The 20,600-nt window shown below is 33.6% G+C and overlaps 1 long non-coding RNA gene across 1 annotated transcript in view; it reads left to right on the top strand.

The window, feature by feature from the left end:
* The first annotated feature begins 4,663 nt into the window (after positions 1 to 4,663).
* Positions 4,664 to 20,600, top strand: part of LOC150096702 (uncharacterized) — a 48,679-nt gene continuing 32,742 nt past the window's right edge. Inside the window, exon 1 of the long non-coding RNA XR_016549843.1 lies at positions 4,664 to 4,798. This is a non-coding gene — a long non-coding RNA (uncharacterized LOC150096702). The remainder of the gene's footprint in view (positions 4,799 to 20,600) is intronic.

The following is a 20,600-nucleotide window of genomic DNA, read 5'->3' as shown; positions in this document are numbered from 1 at the left end:
CCAAAAATTCATAAAGAAGGTTATCCAGTAAGACCCATCGTGAATGGTATTGACTCTCCCACCTATATTGACAGAATTGCTAAATTTCTGTCATCACGTTTATTAACTGCCCATACTGGACAATCCAGATCATTCATCAAAAATTCCACACATTTTCTTGAGAAAATAAAGGATATTCAAATCCAAGAGTCGGATTTGCTAGTCAGCTTTGACAATGTTTCCTTCTTTATCAACATTCCACTATCTGACACTTAATTTACTATAAGATGATTACCCATCTGATACTCAAAGATTTTTTAATTTGTTACAGAATCAGGATATTTCAGCTGGAAAAACAAGCTCTATAGACAAGTTGAAGGTATTGCCATGGGTAGCCCTCTGTCTCCACCTTTGGCAAACTATTTTTTGAACATTGGTTTTGTTATATTGATGATGTCTTTGCTGTTTGGTCTCATTATGAAAATGAACTTACCACTTTCTTACAAAAGATCAATAGCCTTCACCCATGCACTGAATTCACCATGGAAAAAGAAAAGGCTGGTAGTTAACCATTCTTGGACATCCTTCTTACATGCACAGCCTCCAGTAATTTATCAATTAGTGTTTATCGAAAACCTACCTTTATTGGCAGATACATTGATCTGTTGATAAATTTTTTGAAGCGTTTTGATACATTGATCAAAAGTCTGCTCAAACACCTCTCAAAAAATTGGTGTTATCAAGTCTTTAATTAATAAAGCACATAAGGTGTGTGCCTCTCCCTCAAGCTTACAACAAGAACTTCTCACTATCAAAACGTTAATGGAATTTAATGGTTATAATCCTAATCAAATCCAGCAGATAATTCACTCCTATGTTTCAATTCCTCAGAATTTTTCAACAGACTGCAGGGTTCCAATCCCTTATATTTCTGGCATCTCTGAACTGACTGGTAGAATTTTGAAGAAGTATCATCTCATTCCCACATATTTTCCTATCAACAAAATTTCTCATCTGTTGCCATCTACAAAAGACAAACTGTCACCTCTATCATTAGCTTGCGTTTATCAGATACGTTGTGAATTTGTGAATGTAATCTAACATACTTTGGGTGGACAGGATGTTTTGTGGGAAAAAAAAAAAGAATTAATGAACATCAATATTATATCGAATACATGAAACCTCAAGTATTGACACCAAACACAGTATCTAGTGGGATGAAGTTGGTCTTTTCCATAGAAGCACGTTTAAATATGAACGCCTTTTCAAAGAAAGTTGCGAAGCCCTTTTACATCAGTCAAATCTGAATCACAACGACTGTCTCTCTCTCTCCCCAAAATTTGAAAGACTCTTATATTATGTAACCATCAAAAATAGTTTTTAATAATAACTTTAATAATATTATTTATTAATATTTATTTCTAGCATGTAGCAACAGTTTTTTAATTGGTAAACCACCGACTGCTGTATATACCTTATATTCTTGTTCCTTTGATTTTTCTTGTTTCTACACACTGATGATGTACTGTTATCTTCAGTACGAAATATCTGTACTTTCATTTCATTAAAGTTAATTACTATGGTTTGTAATTTATTGTTTGGAGTGAAGGAGAAGTTTTTTGCATGGCTAATGGCATACATTGCCTGACTGTGGTGAATGCAGAAATGTTGAATAGGTTTAGAGCACAGTTTGATGAGTATCATATCATTGTATGCGATGATGCCTACCTCCACAATAAATCTTTTGACTCCATGGAGCTCTGGCGTTAATAATAGGAACCATCATTGCTTAAAAAAAAAATTTTTTTTTCATTTTTTTCATATTATTTTTACATATCTTAAGAATGTACTTTACTGCATAGGCTTGATTTAAATTTCAAACGAGAGAAAGCTACTTGCTTTCCTTCAAAAAAAAAAAAAAAAAAAAAACTTGCCCAGTGCTTAAAAACTTAATATAATATCATAAAGTAATTGTTTCAAAATCATAATCATATCCTATTTTTCCTAGTGTCATCATACTGAAGATTCTTTGAAAACTCTCATAGGTCAAAATATAAATTATTTAAGAACTGACTGCAATGTTTGTTAGGTATTGTTACATAAATCAATTTAATGTTCAATCTAATAAAATAATTACTACTTTATTAGATCGAACTCTGATCAATGTATCGTGGATAAGTTTGTTTAAACCAGCTGATTAATATTTAATTGTTATGCAGCAGAGTTTGTTGATATCTTATTCCTTCTGTTATATATATGCCAAGAATTCTTTGCATGTGTACTGTATACACACAACACATATTTTCTTTGCTTAACAATTACATAATTTTAAGACTTAAAAAAAAAAAAAAAAAAAAAAAAAAAAAGACTGACACCCCCTAAAGCTTCACAAGCCAAATTTTTATGCTATCTAAAAATGACAACACAATCAGAATTTTTTAACAAAATTATTTGAAATGCTAGATTTTTTTATAGTTTATTTATATTTTTTAATGCCAATGCATTCTCAAAGAAAGCCACAGTACATTTAGTGACATGATTAACTAAGAGAGAAAAAGAATCTGGGGAGGGGGACCCTCCCCACTCCTAAGATTAATAAGAAACTATTTCTGAGCCACTTCAAACCTCCAATAATATGAGTGACAGTTCATCATCAGGCAATGAAATTCATTTTCCACTTAAAGACATTCAATCATGCTAGAGTAAGATTTAAATTGGCAGGTTGCTGCATGGAAAGTGTTATTAGTCCACCAGCCAAACAAAGCTAATGATAATTTAGGCATATATCTAATACTCACTGCTCAAAGAGCAGTTATTAGTGACTTTTTTTTTTTTTTTTTTTTTTTAATCACATAAAAGTCAGGAGCAAAATAATTCATAAGTTGCTTCTAAATTTTTCATGTTACTGAAATTTGGATAATGCCTTTTATAATTCACACTCTGTCAATATTCAACTTCATATAATGTAACACAAATGAATTATAAAATCATATTAGGCCATGAAAAGTTTTTCAAAAATTCTATTCAAGTAAAGTGGACTTATATATGAAAATTCCAAATGAAATTTCCTTTGAAATTATTTTAGTTTTTATGGTATCTTGAAGTCCACCATAAAGTCCTTTTCTCCTTTACTAGAAGCAACTTACTAAAAATTTTATAAGGTGCTACTCTAGAGAATGTTAAAAACATTAAGAATTCTATATAGTATTATAATCATATATCTTTATGTGAAGCTGGCTGAGTGATGTTCATCTAAGCTTAAATCAAATTTCTCTAGAAAATCTTTTGGTATAAGCAACAGAAATTTTTTTGCAGTGCACATTTTAAAACACGGAAGTGGGCCAATCCACATGTCATCTGTGTTTTAAATTTCACTTGCAATGTATCTTCATGATAGCATTTTGCTTACAAAATGTTTTTCATATCAAGTATTTTTTTTCCCCCTAAGTTATAACATGCAGTTTTGATGAAGGGCATAATTATTTCAAACTTCATATTAGTTGATGCTAAGCATGAGTATGTGACAGTTACACTAATTAGCTTAATTCAAATTAACTTATATCTGAATAATTTGGTTTAGCTCTTTCCCATGTGGACTCCATGGGGATTATATTTATAATAACAGTAATGGATATGTAACCACCGTTTCTTTTTTCCTAATTAGTTACGTTTATTAATATATATGTATTTTTGCATCACTCTGTTACAGTATCAATATATGCATAAATCTCAAACCGTAATAAAAAAAAAAAGGGCATTAACTTGAAAATGAACTAATATTTTAAACTGGTCTACTAATTCGTTAGTATTAATAGAATCTATTAAGTGTTGCATTTTCACAGTAGATTAAAAATTTACATATGATTGTGAATGAAAAATTCTTAAACTGGATTTAATAAGCGCTATTATTAAATCGTTCATAAGAATAAGCGTTCAGCGTTATCAATAAGAGGCTACTGACACCTATTTACATATGTTCCTATAGCCATCACAAGGAAGGGAACGTCGTCTAAATTATCGAAACAAGTTACCGAATAATAAGATTTCAACTTATACGATATAGGCACGAATTCATTATATTTTACTGCTCATTTACCATTTGCGAAAATGAAATCTACTTAAACAGGTTAAAGCGATCAATTAAAATCCATCTGATTACATCACGAAAACAAATAAATATGCTTATGAGTTACATGATAATTATTTTAAATGGCAACACATATCTCGATAAGAATGATAAAAATATTATATTTAGTATTAATTCATAAACACGAATCCAGTTGTCATGTTTCCGTATCAATCGGAAGCTGATTCAGTACTAAGGCACCAGGATACAGAACACCCACAAGCGTTCTTCACCAAACGCATCAATAGGAGCACCGGAGGAGAGCACAAGAGCAACCTAGCAACCTCTCATGATAGGTACCGATTTGACCGTGGAAGTGATACTAGAATACACTGATGTCACTTATCACTCTTAAAAATGATGCAAATTGACTATGCGAACACATTATCCCTATATATGCCTTGAATTTAATAGTAAATTTAAAATAAAAACAACAATAATAATAATAAATGACAGCGACTTACACTACACCCACACAGCAGACACCCTCCAGCAGCCATTTTGGATTGGAAGCAGTCGACCACAATGCTATGCGTGAAATTAAAAAGATGGCGGTTGTGTTGAATTGTAATACGCGTATGTAGCAAGGAAAGCAATATTTGAGGTGTGGATTATTTTTTCCCACCTCCTGCAGAGAGAAGCAAGAAACATGCCTGTTACATTTTATGCATCACTTATTAGGTACAAGAACAGGTAAGTACGTATTCCATTTTTAAGATAAAATGAAAAGTCGATTTTTTCGGATTATTTGAAGAGTTGAGAATCTGCATTTTTGTGGCTGGATTCAAAGTTTTTAGTAATGTTAATATAATAAATAATTGAAAATTGCCTAACCATACACGTTACGTAGAAATTTTCCCTGGAAAGATACTGGCAAAATAAGTACTTTATTTAGTTGAACTGCTTTAATAAATCATGAGTTTATTGGATTGAAAATGTCTAGTATTGTAATACTCATAACTTTTGGACCAAATACGCTTTACCGGTTTATTTATCAGTACGCATAAAATTTGCGGCTTGGTTTTATTTACTTAAAATTGCATAGATTGTATATTACGAAAAGTGAATCAACACTAAGTGCACATTTTTCTGCTGCTGCCTTGCTTAATAAGAATTTTGTGTTTTTGACAAGATGTTATCCTCCTTTATTTATTATTATTTTTTCCACCTACACATGTCACAATTAGTCTGATGTTCTGAAGCTTAGGGTGCAGAGTTTACTGCTGAGGTACCAAGAATACTTTCCTAATCAATGGGAAAATATGAATGCAAACTAAAAACTAGTCACAAATTAAAAAAACTTATTTGGACTGCCTCTGGGCAGTCACCAAGAATAGAATATCACACACATTTAAGAAATTTAGTCATGATGGAAGGTGTTAAAGGGCTAGTATCCCTTGTAGTTTATATGAGAATATTATGACTGTATAAATGAGTTATGATTGTATAAATTACATGTTAGCTATGCAGGATGAAATGACAATTCATGTAGTAACAATTCATCCAGGTAACCAACCATGAATCACTAGTTTTGGAAAAGAATAGTAGGATCTGTAGACTCTTGGAATATTATCAGGAGAAACTATTGCAATGAAAAATTACTATTAGTGCGATGTAAACTTATATTGGATTCTGGAAACTCAGGTTTGCCAACCTGCAAGACAGGTAAACCAGTTAGAGAATGCATGTTATTAGCAGATGCAGTGCAGGTGTCCTCATTGTCTTAGTTGTATCAGTCATAATTCCAACTGTCCCAACCCTTTGGGGTAATTGGCATGGCAGCATATGCGGAGTAGCCCTCAGTAGCACAAGAAGTATAAGACACAGGGTAAGAAGGTGATGAGCATAGTGAAGGAGGAGATTGGCTGGCTGAAGTAGTAAAGCAGAATCCTAGAGAATTTTACAATTATGTTGCTAGAATAAGAAAGGGTGAATATGGAAGACTCGTCACATCTGCTGAAAATGTAGTGGAAATGTTCAATGAGTATTTAGTGTTTAGGATATTAAGTAACCTTGATGTTAATAAGGTTATGTGATTAGATGGGATATCAGCACACATATTACGAGAATGTGCAAAAGAGCTAGCAGTGCCCTTGATTTGGTTGTCCCTACAGGAGTCCAGCAACAGGAATAGTCTCAAAAGAGAGAAGGGTAAATAGTGAACTACATAAGGAAGAATCCAAGTCAGTAAGTCAGTGGCATCCAACTGTGGGCCAGTGTGTGTGTGTGTGTACTGGCCTACATATATATATATATATATATATATATATATATATATATTTATGGTGTTAGAGACAATAAAAATGTGTATTGATGAGAATGCAAATCTTTTAAGATAGTAGCATGGATTTGTTAAAGGGAGATCCTGCTAAACTTGGTTACATTTTTATAATAAGGTAAATAATTTATCTGGATTTTGCTAAAGCATTTGATAGAGTTTCACATGATAAACTACAATTGAAATTGAGCAGGATGGAGATGGATAAGCAGTTTGTGACTTGATCACAGAAATGGTTGACTGATAGGAGTCAGTGAGTTGTTTATGTTGGGGCTGGATGCACTGTCCTGACAAATGAGGTACAAAGGGTTCTGTTCTGTTTTGGGACCACTGTTTAATTTTATATCAGTAATATAGCTCAAGGTTTAAGCGAAGATATGCATTTATTTACATGATGCTAAATTAGAAAGAGCAATATCAGGGAGTTCTGATGTGATGTTGTTACATGAGGATTTGAATAGGTTAGTGCTTTGGATTGAAAATTGGAGATGTCACTTTATTGTTGCTAAGTGTAATGTTATCCATTTTGGTCAGAGGAGATGAAATGTTGGAGGAACTTTGCTTCGGGGGGGGGGGGGGGCGATGGAGAAAGCAAGAAATCTGGGGATCTTGGTGGATAGAGAACTGAAGTTCAGGGGACATTTCATGAAAGTTGTAAAGATTACGCAGAAATTGCTGCTATAATGTGAAGAACCTTGACAGGCATGGACAAGGTGATAATTCTACTGTATAAGGCACTAATCAGGCATCATTTGAATTTTTGTGCACAGATGGTCACCTGGCTACTTTGGCAATAAGAAAACATTGGAGAAATTATAGAGGCAAATGGAACATTATTCCTTCAATAAGACAGATATTGAAGGAATATGGTCTGCAGAGCTTGGTAGATAGAGAGGTATTTTTGAGAGCACATCAATTGGTGAGAGGAACTTCTCAGATAGATACATGGAAATTAGTGCACATGGTGATGGGAGAACAAGAGATCAGCCTAGGAACTGTATAACAGTCATGTGACTGCAGAAGTAAAAGGGAGATTTTTTGCATGGTGGGTGGTGAATTAATTGTAGGCTGTGTCAGTGTTGTGACTATAATATCCTACATAATGTGCACTATGAAATTCTTTTGCTTTATTCTGATGATGACTTCCCCAAAACAGTCTTATGAACCCATAAAAAGAATTCATCATATATTATTATATATTTACTTCCAAGGCCTTTTACATTAGTCTTTTTTCATCCTTCACAGTTTTTAAGTTCTAGATTTTTAATTCTTTAATATATTTCAACTTTTAATTTTTTACAAGTTTTAAAGTTTATTTATTATTAATATCGCATCATTAATCACCGAACTTATTATTTGTCCATGTTCCATATTTTAATAATTATCCTATCACTTTTACACTTTAGACTCTTTTATTTATATCTTAGATTTTAAATTTTAAGATTCAGTGGAGCTCCATCATATTATTCTACTTATCAATATCATTCATTTATCACCATCTATAATCTCCACTTCAAGTTTCAAAGATTGTAATTGCCAAAAATCCAGGAAAGGTAGGCAATAATACCTATATATGATCATTTCATTAATTCTTTTAATTTAAAAGAACTGCAGTGTCAAAAGACATGTTTTAATCCAAAGATGCTTCATAAAAATAAAATATAAAAATCTTTATGTTAGTACAAAACAAATAAATAAAAAATCCCTTAGCCCATAAATGGTTTCAACTTTCTCTAGGTAAATATCACATAAAAAAAAATAAATAAATAAATAAAAAAAAAAAAAAATATATATATATATATAAACATGTAACTATCAACACCTAACTTCTATGCTACCTTGAAGATTCTCATCTAATAAATGACAGTATGAATTTTATCACTCCACATAGGTTAGCAGATCCACAGCAGTGGATCTGCTAACCTATGTCACTCATTTGTGGACAGAGAACTGAAGTTCAAGCGACATTTCATGAAAGTTGTAAAGATTATGTAGAAATTGCTGCTATAATGTGAAGAACCTTGACAGGCATGGACAAGATGATAATTCTGCTGCATAAGGCACTAATCAGGCATCATTTGAATTTTTGTGCACAGATGGTCACCTGGCTACTTTGGCAATTAGAAAACAACCACTTGAGATTTGCATGGTGTGTGTCCTTAATATCTCCAAGGCTTTTAACTAAGTCCAGCATAAAGGTCTATTAAGTAAACTCCCTTCATTTGGTCTGCTCCCTTACTTCTGCAGTTGGATAGTCAACTTTCTGACTGGATGCTCACTTTGATGGTGGATGACTCTTATCTTCTAACTATACAATTAATGCTGGAGTCCCATAAGGCTCTGTTCTTTCACTCACTCTCTTCCTTCTATATATATATATATATATACTGGGGGGGCTCTGCCCCCCAAGTTCTGGACTGGTAGGCCGGTTCTCCTTGAATTCTGATGACTTGAAAAGGGGTTCCACCCCCCCGCCACTTACGGTGCCCAACCCCCCGAGTTCCAGACTGGTAGGCCGGTTCTCCATGAATTCTGATGACTCGAATTTTGAAAACTCAAAAGGGGGAATTCCTCCCCCTATGCCCAACCCCCTGAGTTGCGGACTGGTAGGCCAGCTCTTGAATTTTGAAGACTCGACACTCAGGGTAGCCTCGAGTTTCAAAATGTTTCAAATAACTTGACAAAAAACGTGACACAAAAACGTTACAAAAAAAAAAGGCTTATCATTTTATGTTATAGAGTAGATATATATAAATGATCTCCAGCTGACCACCAATTCAGTACACAGTTTTGCTGATGGCAACATACTGCACTCCTCTTTTTTGTTTGACAAGCTTTGCAAAGCGCAAATCACAACAGCCTGAAGAACTCTAACCTGTACTGCCTTAAGCTCTGAACTTCAAAACATTCATCAGTGGGGTTTGGATAACCATGTTAACTTTAATGTCAGCAAAACATAGCTCTGCATTATATCCCACAAAAAGAATCATTTTCTTCTTGTCTTACCCATGACAATACCCAAATCTCTATTCAGGTAGAAATTTACATTCTTGAAATAACTCGGACCATAAATCTCTCTTAGCATAAACATATCACAAATATTGCCGCCTCTGCATCCAAAAAGTTAGATTTTCTCTTTTGCTCAAAGTGTTACTTTACTGCAAACAGCTCCTAACCCTGTACAAATCACAAATATGCCCAATACTGAATACTGCTCCCTCATCTGGGATGGTGTCCCTAAGAGCGCCCTAAATATTGATGATCCCCTCACTAATGCACTTCATTCACTTTCATACAGGCATTCAGTTTCTGCAGCGTGCATCTTCTATGGCTGCTGTTCATCAGAATTGGCATCAGTAATTCCTCCAACATCTGTCAAATCCATCCAAATAAGTTCAGTAGCTAATCAACATCCTCTCACAGTTCAACTTCAAACCCACATAACAAATTTTTCCTCTTCTTTTTTTTTTCATTCCCTCCACTACTGCCCTCTCATGTTTCCCCAATACAATCCATAGCTTTTTAAGTCAAATGTGAACAAGTTTGTCATTTCCCATCCATGGTACTAGTGTACTATAGATTGACAAACATTTTGTGAATGGATTTTTCATAAAAAAAAAATAAATAAATAAAAATGCAGACTTGTTGGTCTACATTTTTGTAGACCAACAAGGATATTCATGGATATAGAAGGCAGAAACCAGAATAAGATATTAACAATTATTATAATTAAAAACACGATGTTTCATCATTATTACATAAGATTTTTTTCAGGAGTAAACACAAAAACTAGTTGAACAAGTGTAAAGACTAAAAAAAGGTGACAGCCACAGTTATGCAGCTACGTAGACTGGAGTTTTTAAAATATTTCTAATTATGCATTGTGTTGTTGAGCACATTATGCATGTTTTAAGAATTTGGATTATTACAGCTAGGATATATTCTGACAAGCGGATGCTTGGTTTTATATTTAGATCTTCTGGATCCAATACCATTTCTAAGTATTCCAAAATTCTTCTTTCTGTTATATCATTAGCAATGGTATAATAGTTCAGATTTATCCCATAGCACTTATTTCATTGTATCATGTGGGTCAGCTGAAGAGTACATATTATTATTATTATTCCTGACACCTCCAAGGAGTCCGAAGATTCATCACGGGAGGTCACCTAAAACTGTCTCAACCACTACACTGAACCACCTCTACTACAAATCGTCCATATCAACGCCATCTACCGTCCACCACCACCACCACAACTGGTATTCTATGTCTGTAAATTGCATGTGTTCTGAAGGGTGGACATGTCATAACAAAGCAGTGGTCTTACTTGTTTGGTATTCGGTATCTCGAATGTGTTCTTCAATGTGTTGTTTGATAGATTTTTTTTGGTCTGTCCATAGTAAGATGACTTGCATTCACACCATAGCTGGTGGACACCTGAATATTTAAGTGGACCTTATTGAAGTTTTGTGGATCAGAATAGTGATCCCATCTTGATAAAGGAGGTGAATACTGTTTTAATTTTTTGTTCTCTAAGTATTTTTGCACATTTTATGGAAATAGAGATGATATATTGAAGAGCGATGAAACTCTTGATTTCCTCATCAGTAGAGATATCTCTCCAGTGTTGATTAAGTAGTCTAGAGATGATGCGTTCATTATATCCTTTTTGAAGAAGTGTTTTTTAAATATTCAAGTTCTTTAGCTAGTTCATCCTTGTCAGTAATGAGATGGTGAGCTCTTGCTCCTAGTGAAGAAATAATACTCAATTTTTGAGTTCTGTAATAATGTTCTTTAACTGTGTCCTTCAAATAGTACATGTAAATATCTTTCAGTATGTGGTCTTTTGAAATATAGAGAGACTTTTAATTTATCAGATTTCTTAGTAAGTCAAAAATCCAGAAATGGGAGTGAACCATCAGATTCTTACTCCTAGGTAAATTTTGTTAGGATGGTGGCAATTGAGGTACTCATGAAAATTCAAAAGTGAATGTATTTCATGGTTCCAGACTAGGGATATATCAACAAAATACCTTTTCCATAATTTTGGTTTCTGATGGTATTCTTCTATGATTTTTTTTTTGAAAGATTCATATAAAGATTTGCTAAAACTAGTGAAAGAGGACTGCCCATGGCTAGACCATAGTGACTGTCACCATTGTAAGTCTTTACTGTTTGTCTACTAGTTTTCATGTTTACACCAGAAGAGATCCTATGTAATTAGGATGAAACATCATGTTTTAATTAAAATAATATCTTATTCCATTTTTTCTGCCTTATAAACTCTGATATATATATGTGTGTGTGTAGAAAGTTTTTTACCTTGGGTTTATTGTACATTAAAGATACCATCTCAAAACACTTTTCCTGCTGATGGAACCGACTTTGTCTTTCAATCAAGTAAGAGAAAGAATGATTATGGAAAGATAACTTTACTCAGTGCTGATGGTAGGAAAGTGACAGAAGTAGAAGAAATATGAGTAGTTACTAAGTGATCATTTCGCAAGAGTATATCATCTAAGGGTTACTATTAAAGTGATGAACTGGAGGTACTCGGTATATTGAAAAATATCAGTATGAATACAGCAGTGGGCCTTGGACAGCAAGTGAACTGGCAGTGATTCTGACGAAGTTATTTAATGCAAGTCATAGCTCTGGCAAGGTTCCAAGGGAGTGAGAAGAGACTAAGATAGTACATGAGGGTGACTCAAGACAGAAGTAACAAATTATGAACTCATTAGTATCTCTGGAGTGGTGGTTAACGTATTGGAAAAGTTGGTTAACAGTAAAATTCAGGAATGGATGAATAGGAATATGATACTCTATAGGGGGGGGGCAGCACGGTGCTTTGTAAAATGTAGGTCCTGCCTCAGTAATTTATTCACATTTTATAATAAGGTGACAGCAGAATTGGATAAAGGAAATGGCTACACCATGATACTGCTGGACTTTGCAAAGGCATTTGACAAAATGCTACATGGAAAACTATTACATAAGTTGGACAAATGGATATGAGGCTGGTGGCATGGATTTGGGAGGAGTGTATGGTGGAGTGGAATCAAGGCAAACGAGTGACTAGTGGAGTGCCCCAGGATTCTGTACTAGGACCACTATTTAATTTGTACATTAATAATATAGCGGAAGTTTGAAGGGGGATATTCAGTTGTTTGTCAATGATGCAAAACTAGGGAGGACAATAGTTGATAAGGTTGATGTAGATATCTTACAGAATGATTTAAATAAATTGGCAGTGTGGGCAAAGGACAGTGGTTGTCAATTCATGTTGTAAAAATGTAAGGTAATGCACTTCGGGATGAAAAGATTATATACTTCGTATCATATTTATGGTAGTAGCTTACAGGAAATTGATGAGGCCAGGAATCTGGGGGTGATGGTGATTAGAGATTTGAAATTCAGAGGACATATTGGAAGAGTTTGCAAAATAGCTCAGAGGATTACTTGGATGCTGAAGAACACATTAACAAGTAAAAATGGGAGATTATTATTCCTCTTTATAAGGCTATGATTTGACCACATGTTGACTACTGTGCACAGATTTGGTCACCTGCATTTCTTGGGGATCGGGAAGTGGTAGAGAGGATTCAGAGACGAGTGACCAAGCTGGTGACAGTTCTGTGGAATGTTCCCTATGATGATAGATTGAGAGTGTGTGGGTTGCAGAGTTTAGATAACAGGCAGAGGAGAGGGGATATAATATACTGAAGGAATTCTGTCAGATTGACACAAAACAAAGTTTTCAATATAGGGGGAAAACAAGGGATCACACTTGGAAGTTGTCTGAGAGTGTGGTTAGTAAGAATGTGTGGACTAGGCTCTTTATTTGGAAAGTAGTTAATGAGTGGAATGGATTGCCAGAGGTGGTTGTGAGTGCCCCAACAGTGAATAGGTTTTAAGAAGATATATGATAGATATTGGGTTAATTGATAGAGTGGGTCTCCTGCAATGAGTCTGACTCCATGAAGTACTCATATAAATAATAATTATAATATGCTTTTTTTTTTATGTGCCTCCCGCCCACGAAAAGTTGTAAGCTTATAGACTAAAGAATATTTTTTATCATTTTATTTTATTTTTTGTTACTTATGTTTAAATGTTAAATTAGTTATCTACCTCCAGTCATCTTTAGTCATTCATCTTATAGGTTGTGATTATTTTTATTTAGATTGGGATTTAGAGAGAATGCCTCTCTGAACAGTCTTCCAAAGTGGCAGGGACTTCAATAAACTACTTTTTTATTTTATTTATTTATTTTTTTTATTTTTTCCCAACAAATGTTATGCATAGTTTGATGAATCATATTGCTATGATATGATCTGTCAGGTTTGATTTACTTATCCTAAGGAAACAGATAATATGTACATGTGTTTAAATAAGATAAGCATGCTTTGTGTGAAGGATTTTCTGCATAATCCATGTATAACACATCTTTGACATAGTTGAAGATTTCTGAGTGTTGCATTTTGGAATCTGTAGCAGCACTTGGAAATCAACCAGATTTAAACAAATGGCAGTGAAAGAAAATTTCCAAAATTTAGGAAACATTAATCTTCAGAGATCCCAATTTACAACCTGGGCCTTCTGCAAATGCCCATAGAAGGCACACCACCCTAGATAGGACTGCAGAGTCATAGCCACGTGTTTCATTCAGTATTGTGTGTGTTGCAATTGTTAGTTACAATTCCTGAAGATGTCTCAGTGACTGAGACGAAATATTGGAAGTATTAAAAATAATTTTAAAAGTGTGTATGTTTGTATGCAAAGTCATTACACCAGGCCCAATATTCCTTATATTACTATATTCCTTGTATTACCACATTTTCCAGTCATGGTTGTAAGAGGGAAAACAAATAATGAATTTTCACATGAACTGTACTTTTATTTTTTGAAGCAACTTCATACTTTTGGAAGGCAGATTTTGGGCAGTTTTAACAATTTGTTCACAGTTTAAGATATGCTTAATGAATAAGAAATTCTAACACAGGAAAGGAGAGGTGCAGGTTTTGGTGGTATGGACTGACTTTAGGTTATGTTTCTGAGGTGTCTGTCTCTACATTGTCAAGCCTTTTGAACATATGGCAAGATGCTTAAAAAGTAAGTTTCAAAGGTGAAAATCAAAACCTCTTTCTGATACTGTATTGTTAATGGCTGGCTGTAACCATTGCTGACAAAACTGTTTTCTGTAATTTAGAATTCTTTTAGATGGATGTCAGGTGTACATCAAATAGGATCTACTCTGTGAATATAGATGACTATTCCCAGTTTCTATAAATCACTGGGACTCCTCAATATGTATTTATTTGGCATGTATTTGTGATTTTAGTGTAAAGCAACAAGTAATCTTCTAGTGGGTTAATGAATGATTAAGATATCAAGAAGTTGGATCCTAAATCTAAAGTATACTTCTAAAATTCATAGGGTGTGTTTTCACAACTTTGAAAAAATTTGAAATGTATGATGTTTATGTAGGACATGATTAGCATATAGTGGGTCACATGACATATCACTTTACAGTTATCTGACCTTTACAAATTACAGTCTAACATCCAAAAAATCAATAAATTAATCTGCAGTTCTACCAATTATCTGGAGACTCCTATCCCATTCTAATATCCATTTATTCCAAACAGCCAGTCTAAGACAGGAAAATTGATCAAATGATTAGATTTTTGTGGCATTCATATTTTTAAAATTTACATTCCATGAGTAAATATTGTATTGGTTCATCCATTATTGCAGCTACTAGAAATTCTAATTTACAGTCTGCCATCTGATTTTGATATTAGTTGATTACATTTTTTAAAAGTCTCATTTGCACTTTTTTAATTTACATTTTTGTTCACAAAATAAAAATATATTATTTTTACTTTGGACCTATCTACCATTTTGAAATCTGGAGTTTTGATATTTTTCTTGTGAGTTTCAGTATTATTTCAATCTTTTGTAGTGCTTTGAAGTGTCCTAGGAATCTTAGACATAGGTGCATACATATTAACGAAATTCTTATCAGGGAGGGGAAAAAAAAAATCAAAATTTGCCTCTCCAAGAGATGCCTAAAAATACTACCATTCTATAAATATATTATTGAGAGAGAGAGCTTATGTTGTGTTTACTATTTTCTTTGTAAAATTTCTTTTGCCCGGAATGGATGAGGTGACAGTGCTCATGATATTAATTACATCATCAAATTCCTGATTTGTCCTCTCAAGGTGGGGGGGGGGGATTATAGGATATTATGATGCCACTAAATGAAAAATATACATCATTACTAACTTTCTATCAACAATTTTCTTCCAAATTAATCTCTGTCAGGACTTCAATATTTTTAGAACTTATATTTTCTTCTTCTTAGGCACTTCTTGGTGTATCAATCCACATAGATTTTCATCTGGGTATTTTTCCTGCCATCCTGGCAAAAAACATTTGTTTTGCTAAACTTTTCTTTTCCACTTAGTTTAAGTGACCATACTCCTGAGATTAGTTTTGCTCACACACTCCTGAATGCTAACAATATCAAGTTCATTTCTAATATCCTTGTTTTTAATAGATCCTGCCATTGATGCCATCTATTCACTTGTCTACTTTTTCTCAGAACTCTCATATCTGTGGGCTCCAGTCTTCAATCAACTGTTTTATTTCAAACCCTACTCTTAGATCCATAAGTTAAAATTGGCTTAAACACTGCCTTATATACAGCAAATTTTGTGTTTTGAACTAAAATAAAATTATGGTACAACATTGATTACATAAGGAGGAAATTTGTTTTGTCATAATGTCTGCTTTCTTTTAATGGTATATTAGTGAAGAAATTTATCAAAATCATGATGTCTGGAATCTTTAAGATAAAGTTACTGTTAATTTTGGAAATAAAAGGAAGTCTTTCTATTGCTTTTTGATCATTCATTAATCTCATGGAATATTATTTTTCACTGTATATGAAAGCCCACCAGTGCAGTGCCTGAGATTGAGGAATCTTGTCATCAGTCCTCACAGAAACCTATGCATAGTCACTCTTACCCAATATACACTACTCTGTATATCAGAGATACTTAGAATATATAATACATAACTAGAACTTATTAGTAATATTCATAGCAGCCAGAAAAATTCTCTCCCTCCCTCACTTTTTCACTAAAGACTTATGTGACTCCCAACCAGGGCTCCAGAAATACCACTTAAATCTACTGGTCACAACAAATTTAGTTTAATCCTTTATCCAAGTGCGAGCAAACAAAGTTTGCGCCTGAAAGTATCTTCAGGACTGGGGTTAAACTAAATTTATTATACTCTAACCAAGTGAAAAATAAACTTTCAACATCTTTCTCTAAATCCAGAGTAATTTATTAAAAAAAAGGGTGGCACACCATTTGGCAACTCCTATAGGTAGAGATGACCTGCTAATGCTTCTGCCTGATATCTCCACTTGGGCCTGGCTCCCACTGAAGAGACCTCAATAAAGATCGAAACTAGTCTGGGTTGTGGCCCTTCCCTTAATGCATAACATTAGACATATCTGCAAGGAGATGTGTTTTGCATTATGGGAGATACTGAGATAGGAGTGTTGGTAGCTTGCTCCACCTTTGCAAGGAGTGCCCTGGTGTTGTACCACCTTACCCCAATCCTGAAGATACTTTCAGGCGCAAACTTTGTTTGCTCGCACTTGGATAAAGGATTAAACTAAATGTATTATACTCTAACCAAGTGAAAAATAAACTTTCAAAATACTGGTCACAAAAAAAAATTTTTATTCACCCTAAGTATGAATTACAGTAAAAGGTGTATGTATATATATTGTATTATTATAATTTATCATTTCATAAATATATATATATATATCTAACATCTGCAATAGAATCTAAAAACCACCAAATTCAAATTATGTGTAATAATTTGTTAACATCTGGCCTGTCTCTTTAATATTGCCTCTAGTCCACTTTTTTCCCCAAACATATCACATGCTTAGGGTGACCATTTTTTACTCTCGCTAATCCAGAACAAAAATTTTCTCACAAAGAAAAATATAAATTTTTTTTATATAATAATAAAAAAATTCCATGGCAATTTCCATTTTGTTCACTTCAATTCCTAAATTTTTTTTTCAACTGGTACATATCTTTTTGAATGATCTTTCATCAAATAAATTGTCTGATAACTCTCTTTTGTAAAAATATTTTCTTGCAAAAAATTAATCTCTTCTACATCTTTCTGGTCAACTGGACTTTTTTTGACTGTAATCCATCTGAAATTCTTCTGCTCATCAAACTGTTTTCTCCATATTTACAAATACGACCCACAGTTGGTGTAGAATTTAATGAATTGTTCAACAAACTATTTCTTTGTATACTCAGTTTTCTTTAACAAAGAATTTAAGGTTGAGGGGGGGGGGGATTTGCATGAAAATTTTTTCTTCTAAATAATTTAAAGATCAAATCACTGTTGTGTAATTAAAAGAAAAGTTAATCAACAGAGTGAATACAAGAGAAACATTAAGTAACACTGTTCATCTTTTGAAATAACATTGCCGCAAATGTGTGATGATGACTTAATTCAAAGAATAAATTATATTTGTGTGAAAAACATCATAATCATAAACACTGCTTCAGATGCATGCCAGCAAACTGATAAGCATATAAAATGTTTCAGTTTTTGCATGAGATAAAAAAAATAAAAATAAACAAAAAAAAATGCCATCTTATAAATGGGACTATTTCAAAATCCAGTTGCTTTCCAGGACAATTTACTAATGTGGGATGGTATATTAGAATCAGGGAATATCCCAGAAAATCTGGAATAGTTGGTCACCCTATATATGCTACTTCTGTTTCACTGCTAGTCTCCCCTGACAATAATAACTGGTTCATTTCACATTCTTATCTATCAAAATATGCATTGCAGCTGAGCTTTGGAGAGGAATTTTGCAAAACAAATTCTCCCTCCGATTTTTATCTCTGCATCTGATATAATGGACGAGTTTCTTCTCGTTTGCAATATTTGTAAAAGTATCCAGAAGAAGACTGAAGTCTTTGATTTCCTGAACTAATTTTTATTTAACATCAGCAGTAATTGGCACAAATTTATCTTTCATGTCATTTTGCTACTTGTTCTACTACTGAGCATTTAAAGTTTTTGAAGTCAGTAAATAGTTTATTTAATTTATCTTTATAATAGGTTGTATTAAAAAGGAGGCACTTTAGGTTTTCTAACCTTTTTAGAATCCATCTTTCTTTGAAATCATATTTTCCTGGGAATTTCACTTTTTTGTGAAAATTGAACTACCATCATCAAATTCCTGATATATACCCTCAAGGGATGTACAGGATATGATAGTACTACATGAAAAATTTACATCATTACTAACTTCCTATCTACAATTTTCCTCCAAATCAGTCTGTTACTTGTCAAGACTCCAACATTATCAGATCTTATATTTCTATCTTCTAAGGCACTTTTTACATATCTTGGTCTTCCTCTGGGTCTTTTTCCTGCAGAGAACACTTGTTTTGCTAATCTTTCCTCTCCCATTCTTTTAAGTGACCATACCACCTGAGATTAGCTCTGCTAATGCATTCCTGGATGCTGACAATGTCAAGTTCTTTCCTAATATCCTCGTTTTTAATATGATATTGCCATCGATGCCCCTAATCTTTCTCAGGACTCTCATATCTTTAGTCAAATGTTTTACTTCTGATCTAGCTCTCAGATTCATAAGATAAAATTCGCTTGAATACTGTCTTGTATAGCTAATTTAATGTTTTGGCTAATTTCTCTCTTATTCCATATAAATTTATTCAGTTGACTTCCTACCATACCAGCTTTGCTGATTCTGTTGTGTATTTCCATATTTAATTTACCATCTTCACTAAAAATCATGCCTAAGTAGCTGAAATGTTTTACTTGTTCTATAGGTTCTCCATTCACAATGCAATTGATATTTTCATTGCTTCTGCCTATTTTCATTGTCTTTGTCTTTTTAATGCTGACCTTCATACCATATCTATACAACAGTTATTCACTTTAGTAAGGGAATCTTGCAGACTTGTAGTGGATTTATTTAGAAGCATAACATCATCTGCATAAAGCAAAGAGCTGAGATTAACATCTCCAATTTTGATATCAGGTTTAATACCACTTTCCTTCATAATGTGATCCATATAGATAATGAATAACAGAGGGGATAAAGTACATCCTTGTCTGACATCAGATTTAACATTAAACCACCTTCCTGTACTTCCTTCAATTCTAACTGCTGACTTACAACTCAAATAAAGACTAAGTATTGTTTGATATAATTCCCCCATTGACACCATATAACTGTAGCGTTTCAAATAGCTTCTCTCTTGGCACCTTGTCATATGCTTTTTCCAGATCTACAAAACTTAAATACAGACCTTTATATTCCCATGATTTCTCAGCTGTCTGTCTTAAAGTGAAAATCTGATCCTGAATCCAGCTTGTTCTTCACCGAGCTTCCTTTCTACAATCCTTCTCGACTATTTCTCAAGTATACTTGCATATATCTTACCAGGAACACTCAGTAGAGAAATACCTCTGTAATTCTGACATTCAGTTTTATTTCAGTTTTAAATACAGTTATATTCAGTTTTAAATACAGACCTTTATATTCCCATGATTTCTCAGCTGTCTGTCTTAAAGTGAAAATCTGATCCTGAATCCAGCTTGTTCTTCACCGAGCTTCCTTTCTACAATCCTTCTCGACTATTTCTCAAGTATACTTGCATATATCTTACCAGGAACACTCAGTAGAGAAATACCTCTGTAATTCTGACATTCAGTTTTATTTCCCTTTTTATATATGGGTACTATGAGAGCTCTACTCCAATCATCTGGAATTCGTCCATCTTTCCAGGCCTTCTGAACTACGCAGTGCAGCCACTGTAAGATTTTTATACCTCCGTGCTTGAGCATTTCTGGTCGATTATCATCTACTCCTGCTGCCTTTCCACATTTCATGCTTTTGATGGCTTTTTCTACTTCAAGTATGGATATGTATTCCTGACAGCATGCCTGGTCAGTGTTTTTTTACCACTGTGCTGTCATCACTGCTTGTTTCATTTAGCAATTTTTCGAACTAATTACTCCATACTTTAAAGATATCTTTTTCTCCTGTTTTTATGTGACCTTTATCTCTAATTTCTTTTACAGCACTCTTTCCTCCATTTTTGAGCTTCTTCAACAAC

The sequence above is a fragment of the Typopeltis vanoorti genome, chromosome 18, assembly GCF_054136105.1.
Source record: "Typopeltis vanoorti isolate ZY-2024b chromosome 18, IOZ_Tvanoo_1.0, whole genome shotgun sequence".
Classification (NCBI taxonomy): Eukaryota; Metazoa; Arthropoda; class Arachnida; order Uropygi; family Thelyphonidae; genus Typopeltis; species Typopeltis vanoorti.
This window is presented reverse-complemented; position numbering and strand designations above follow the sequence as displayed.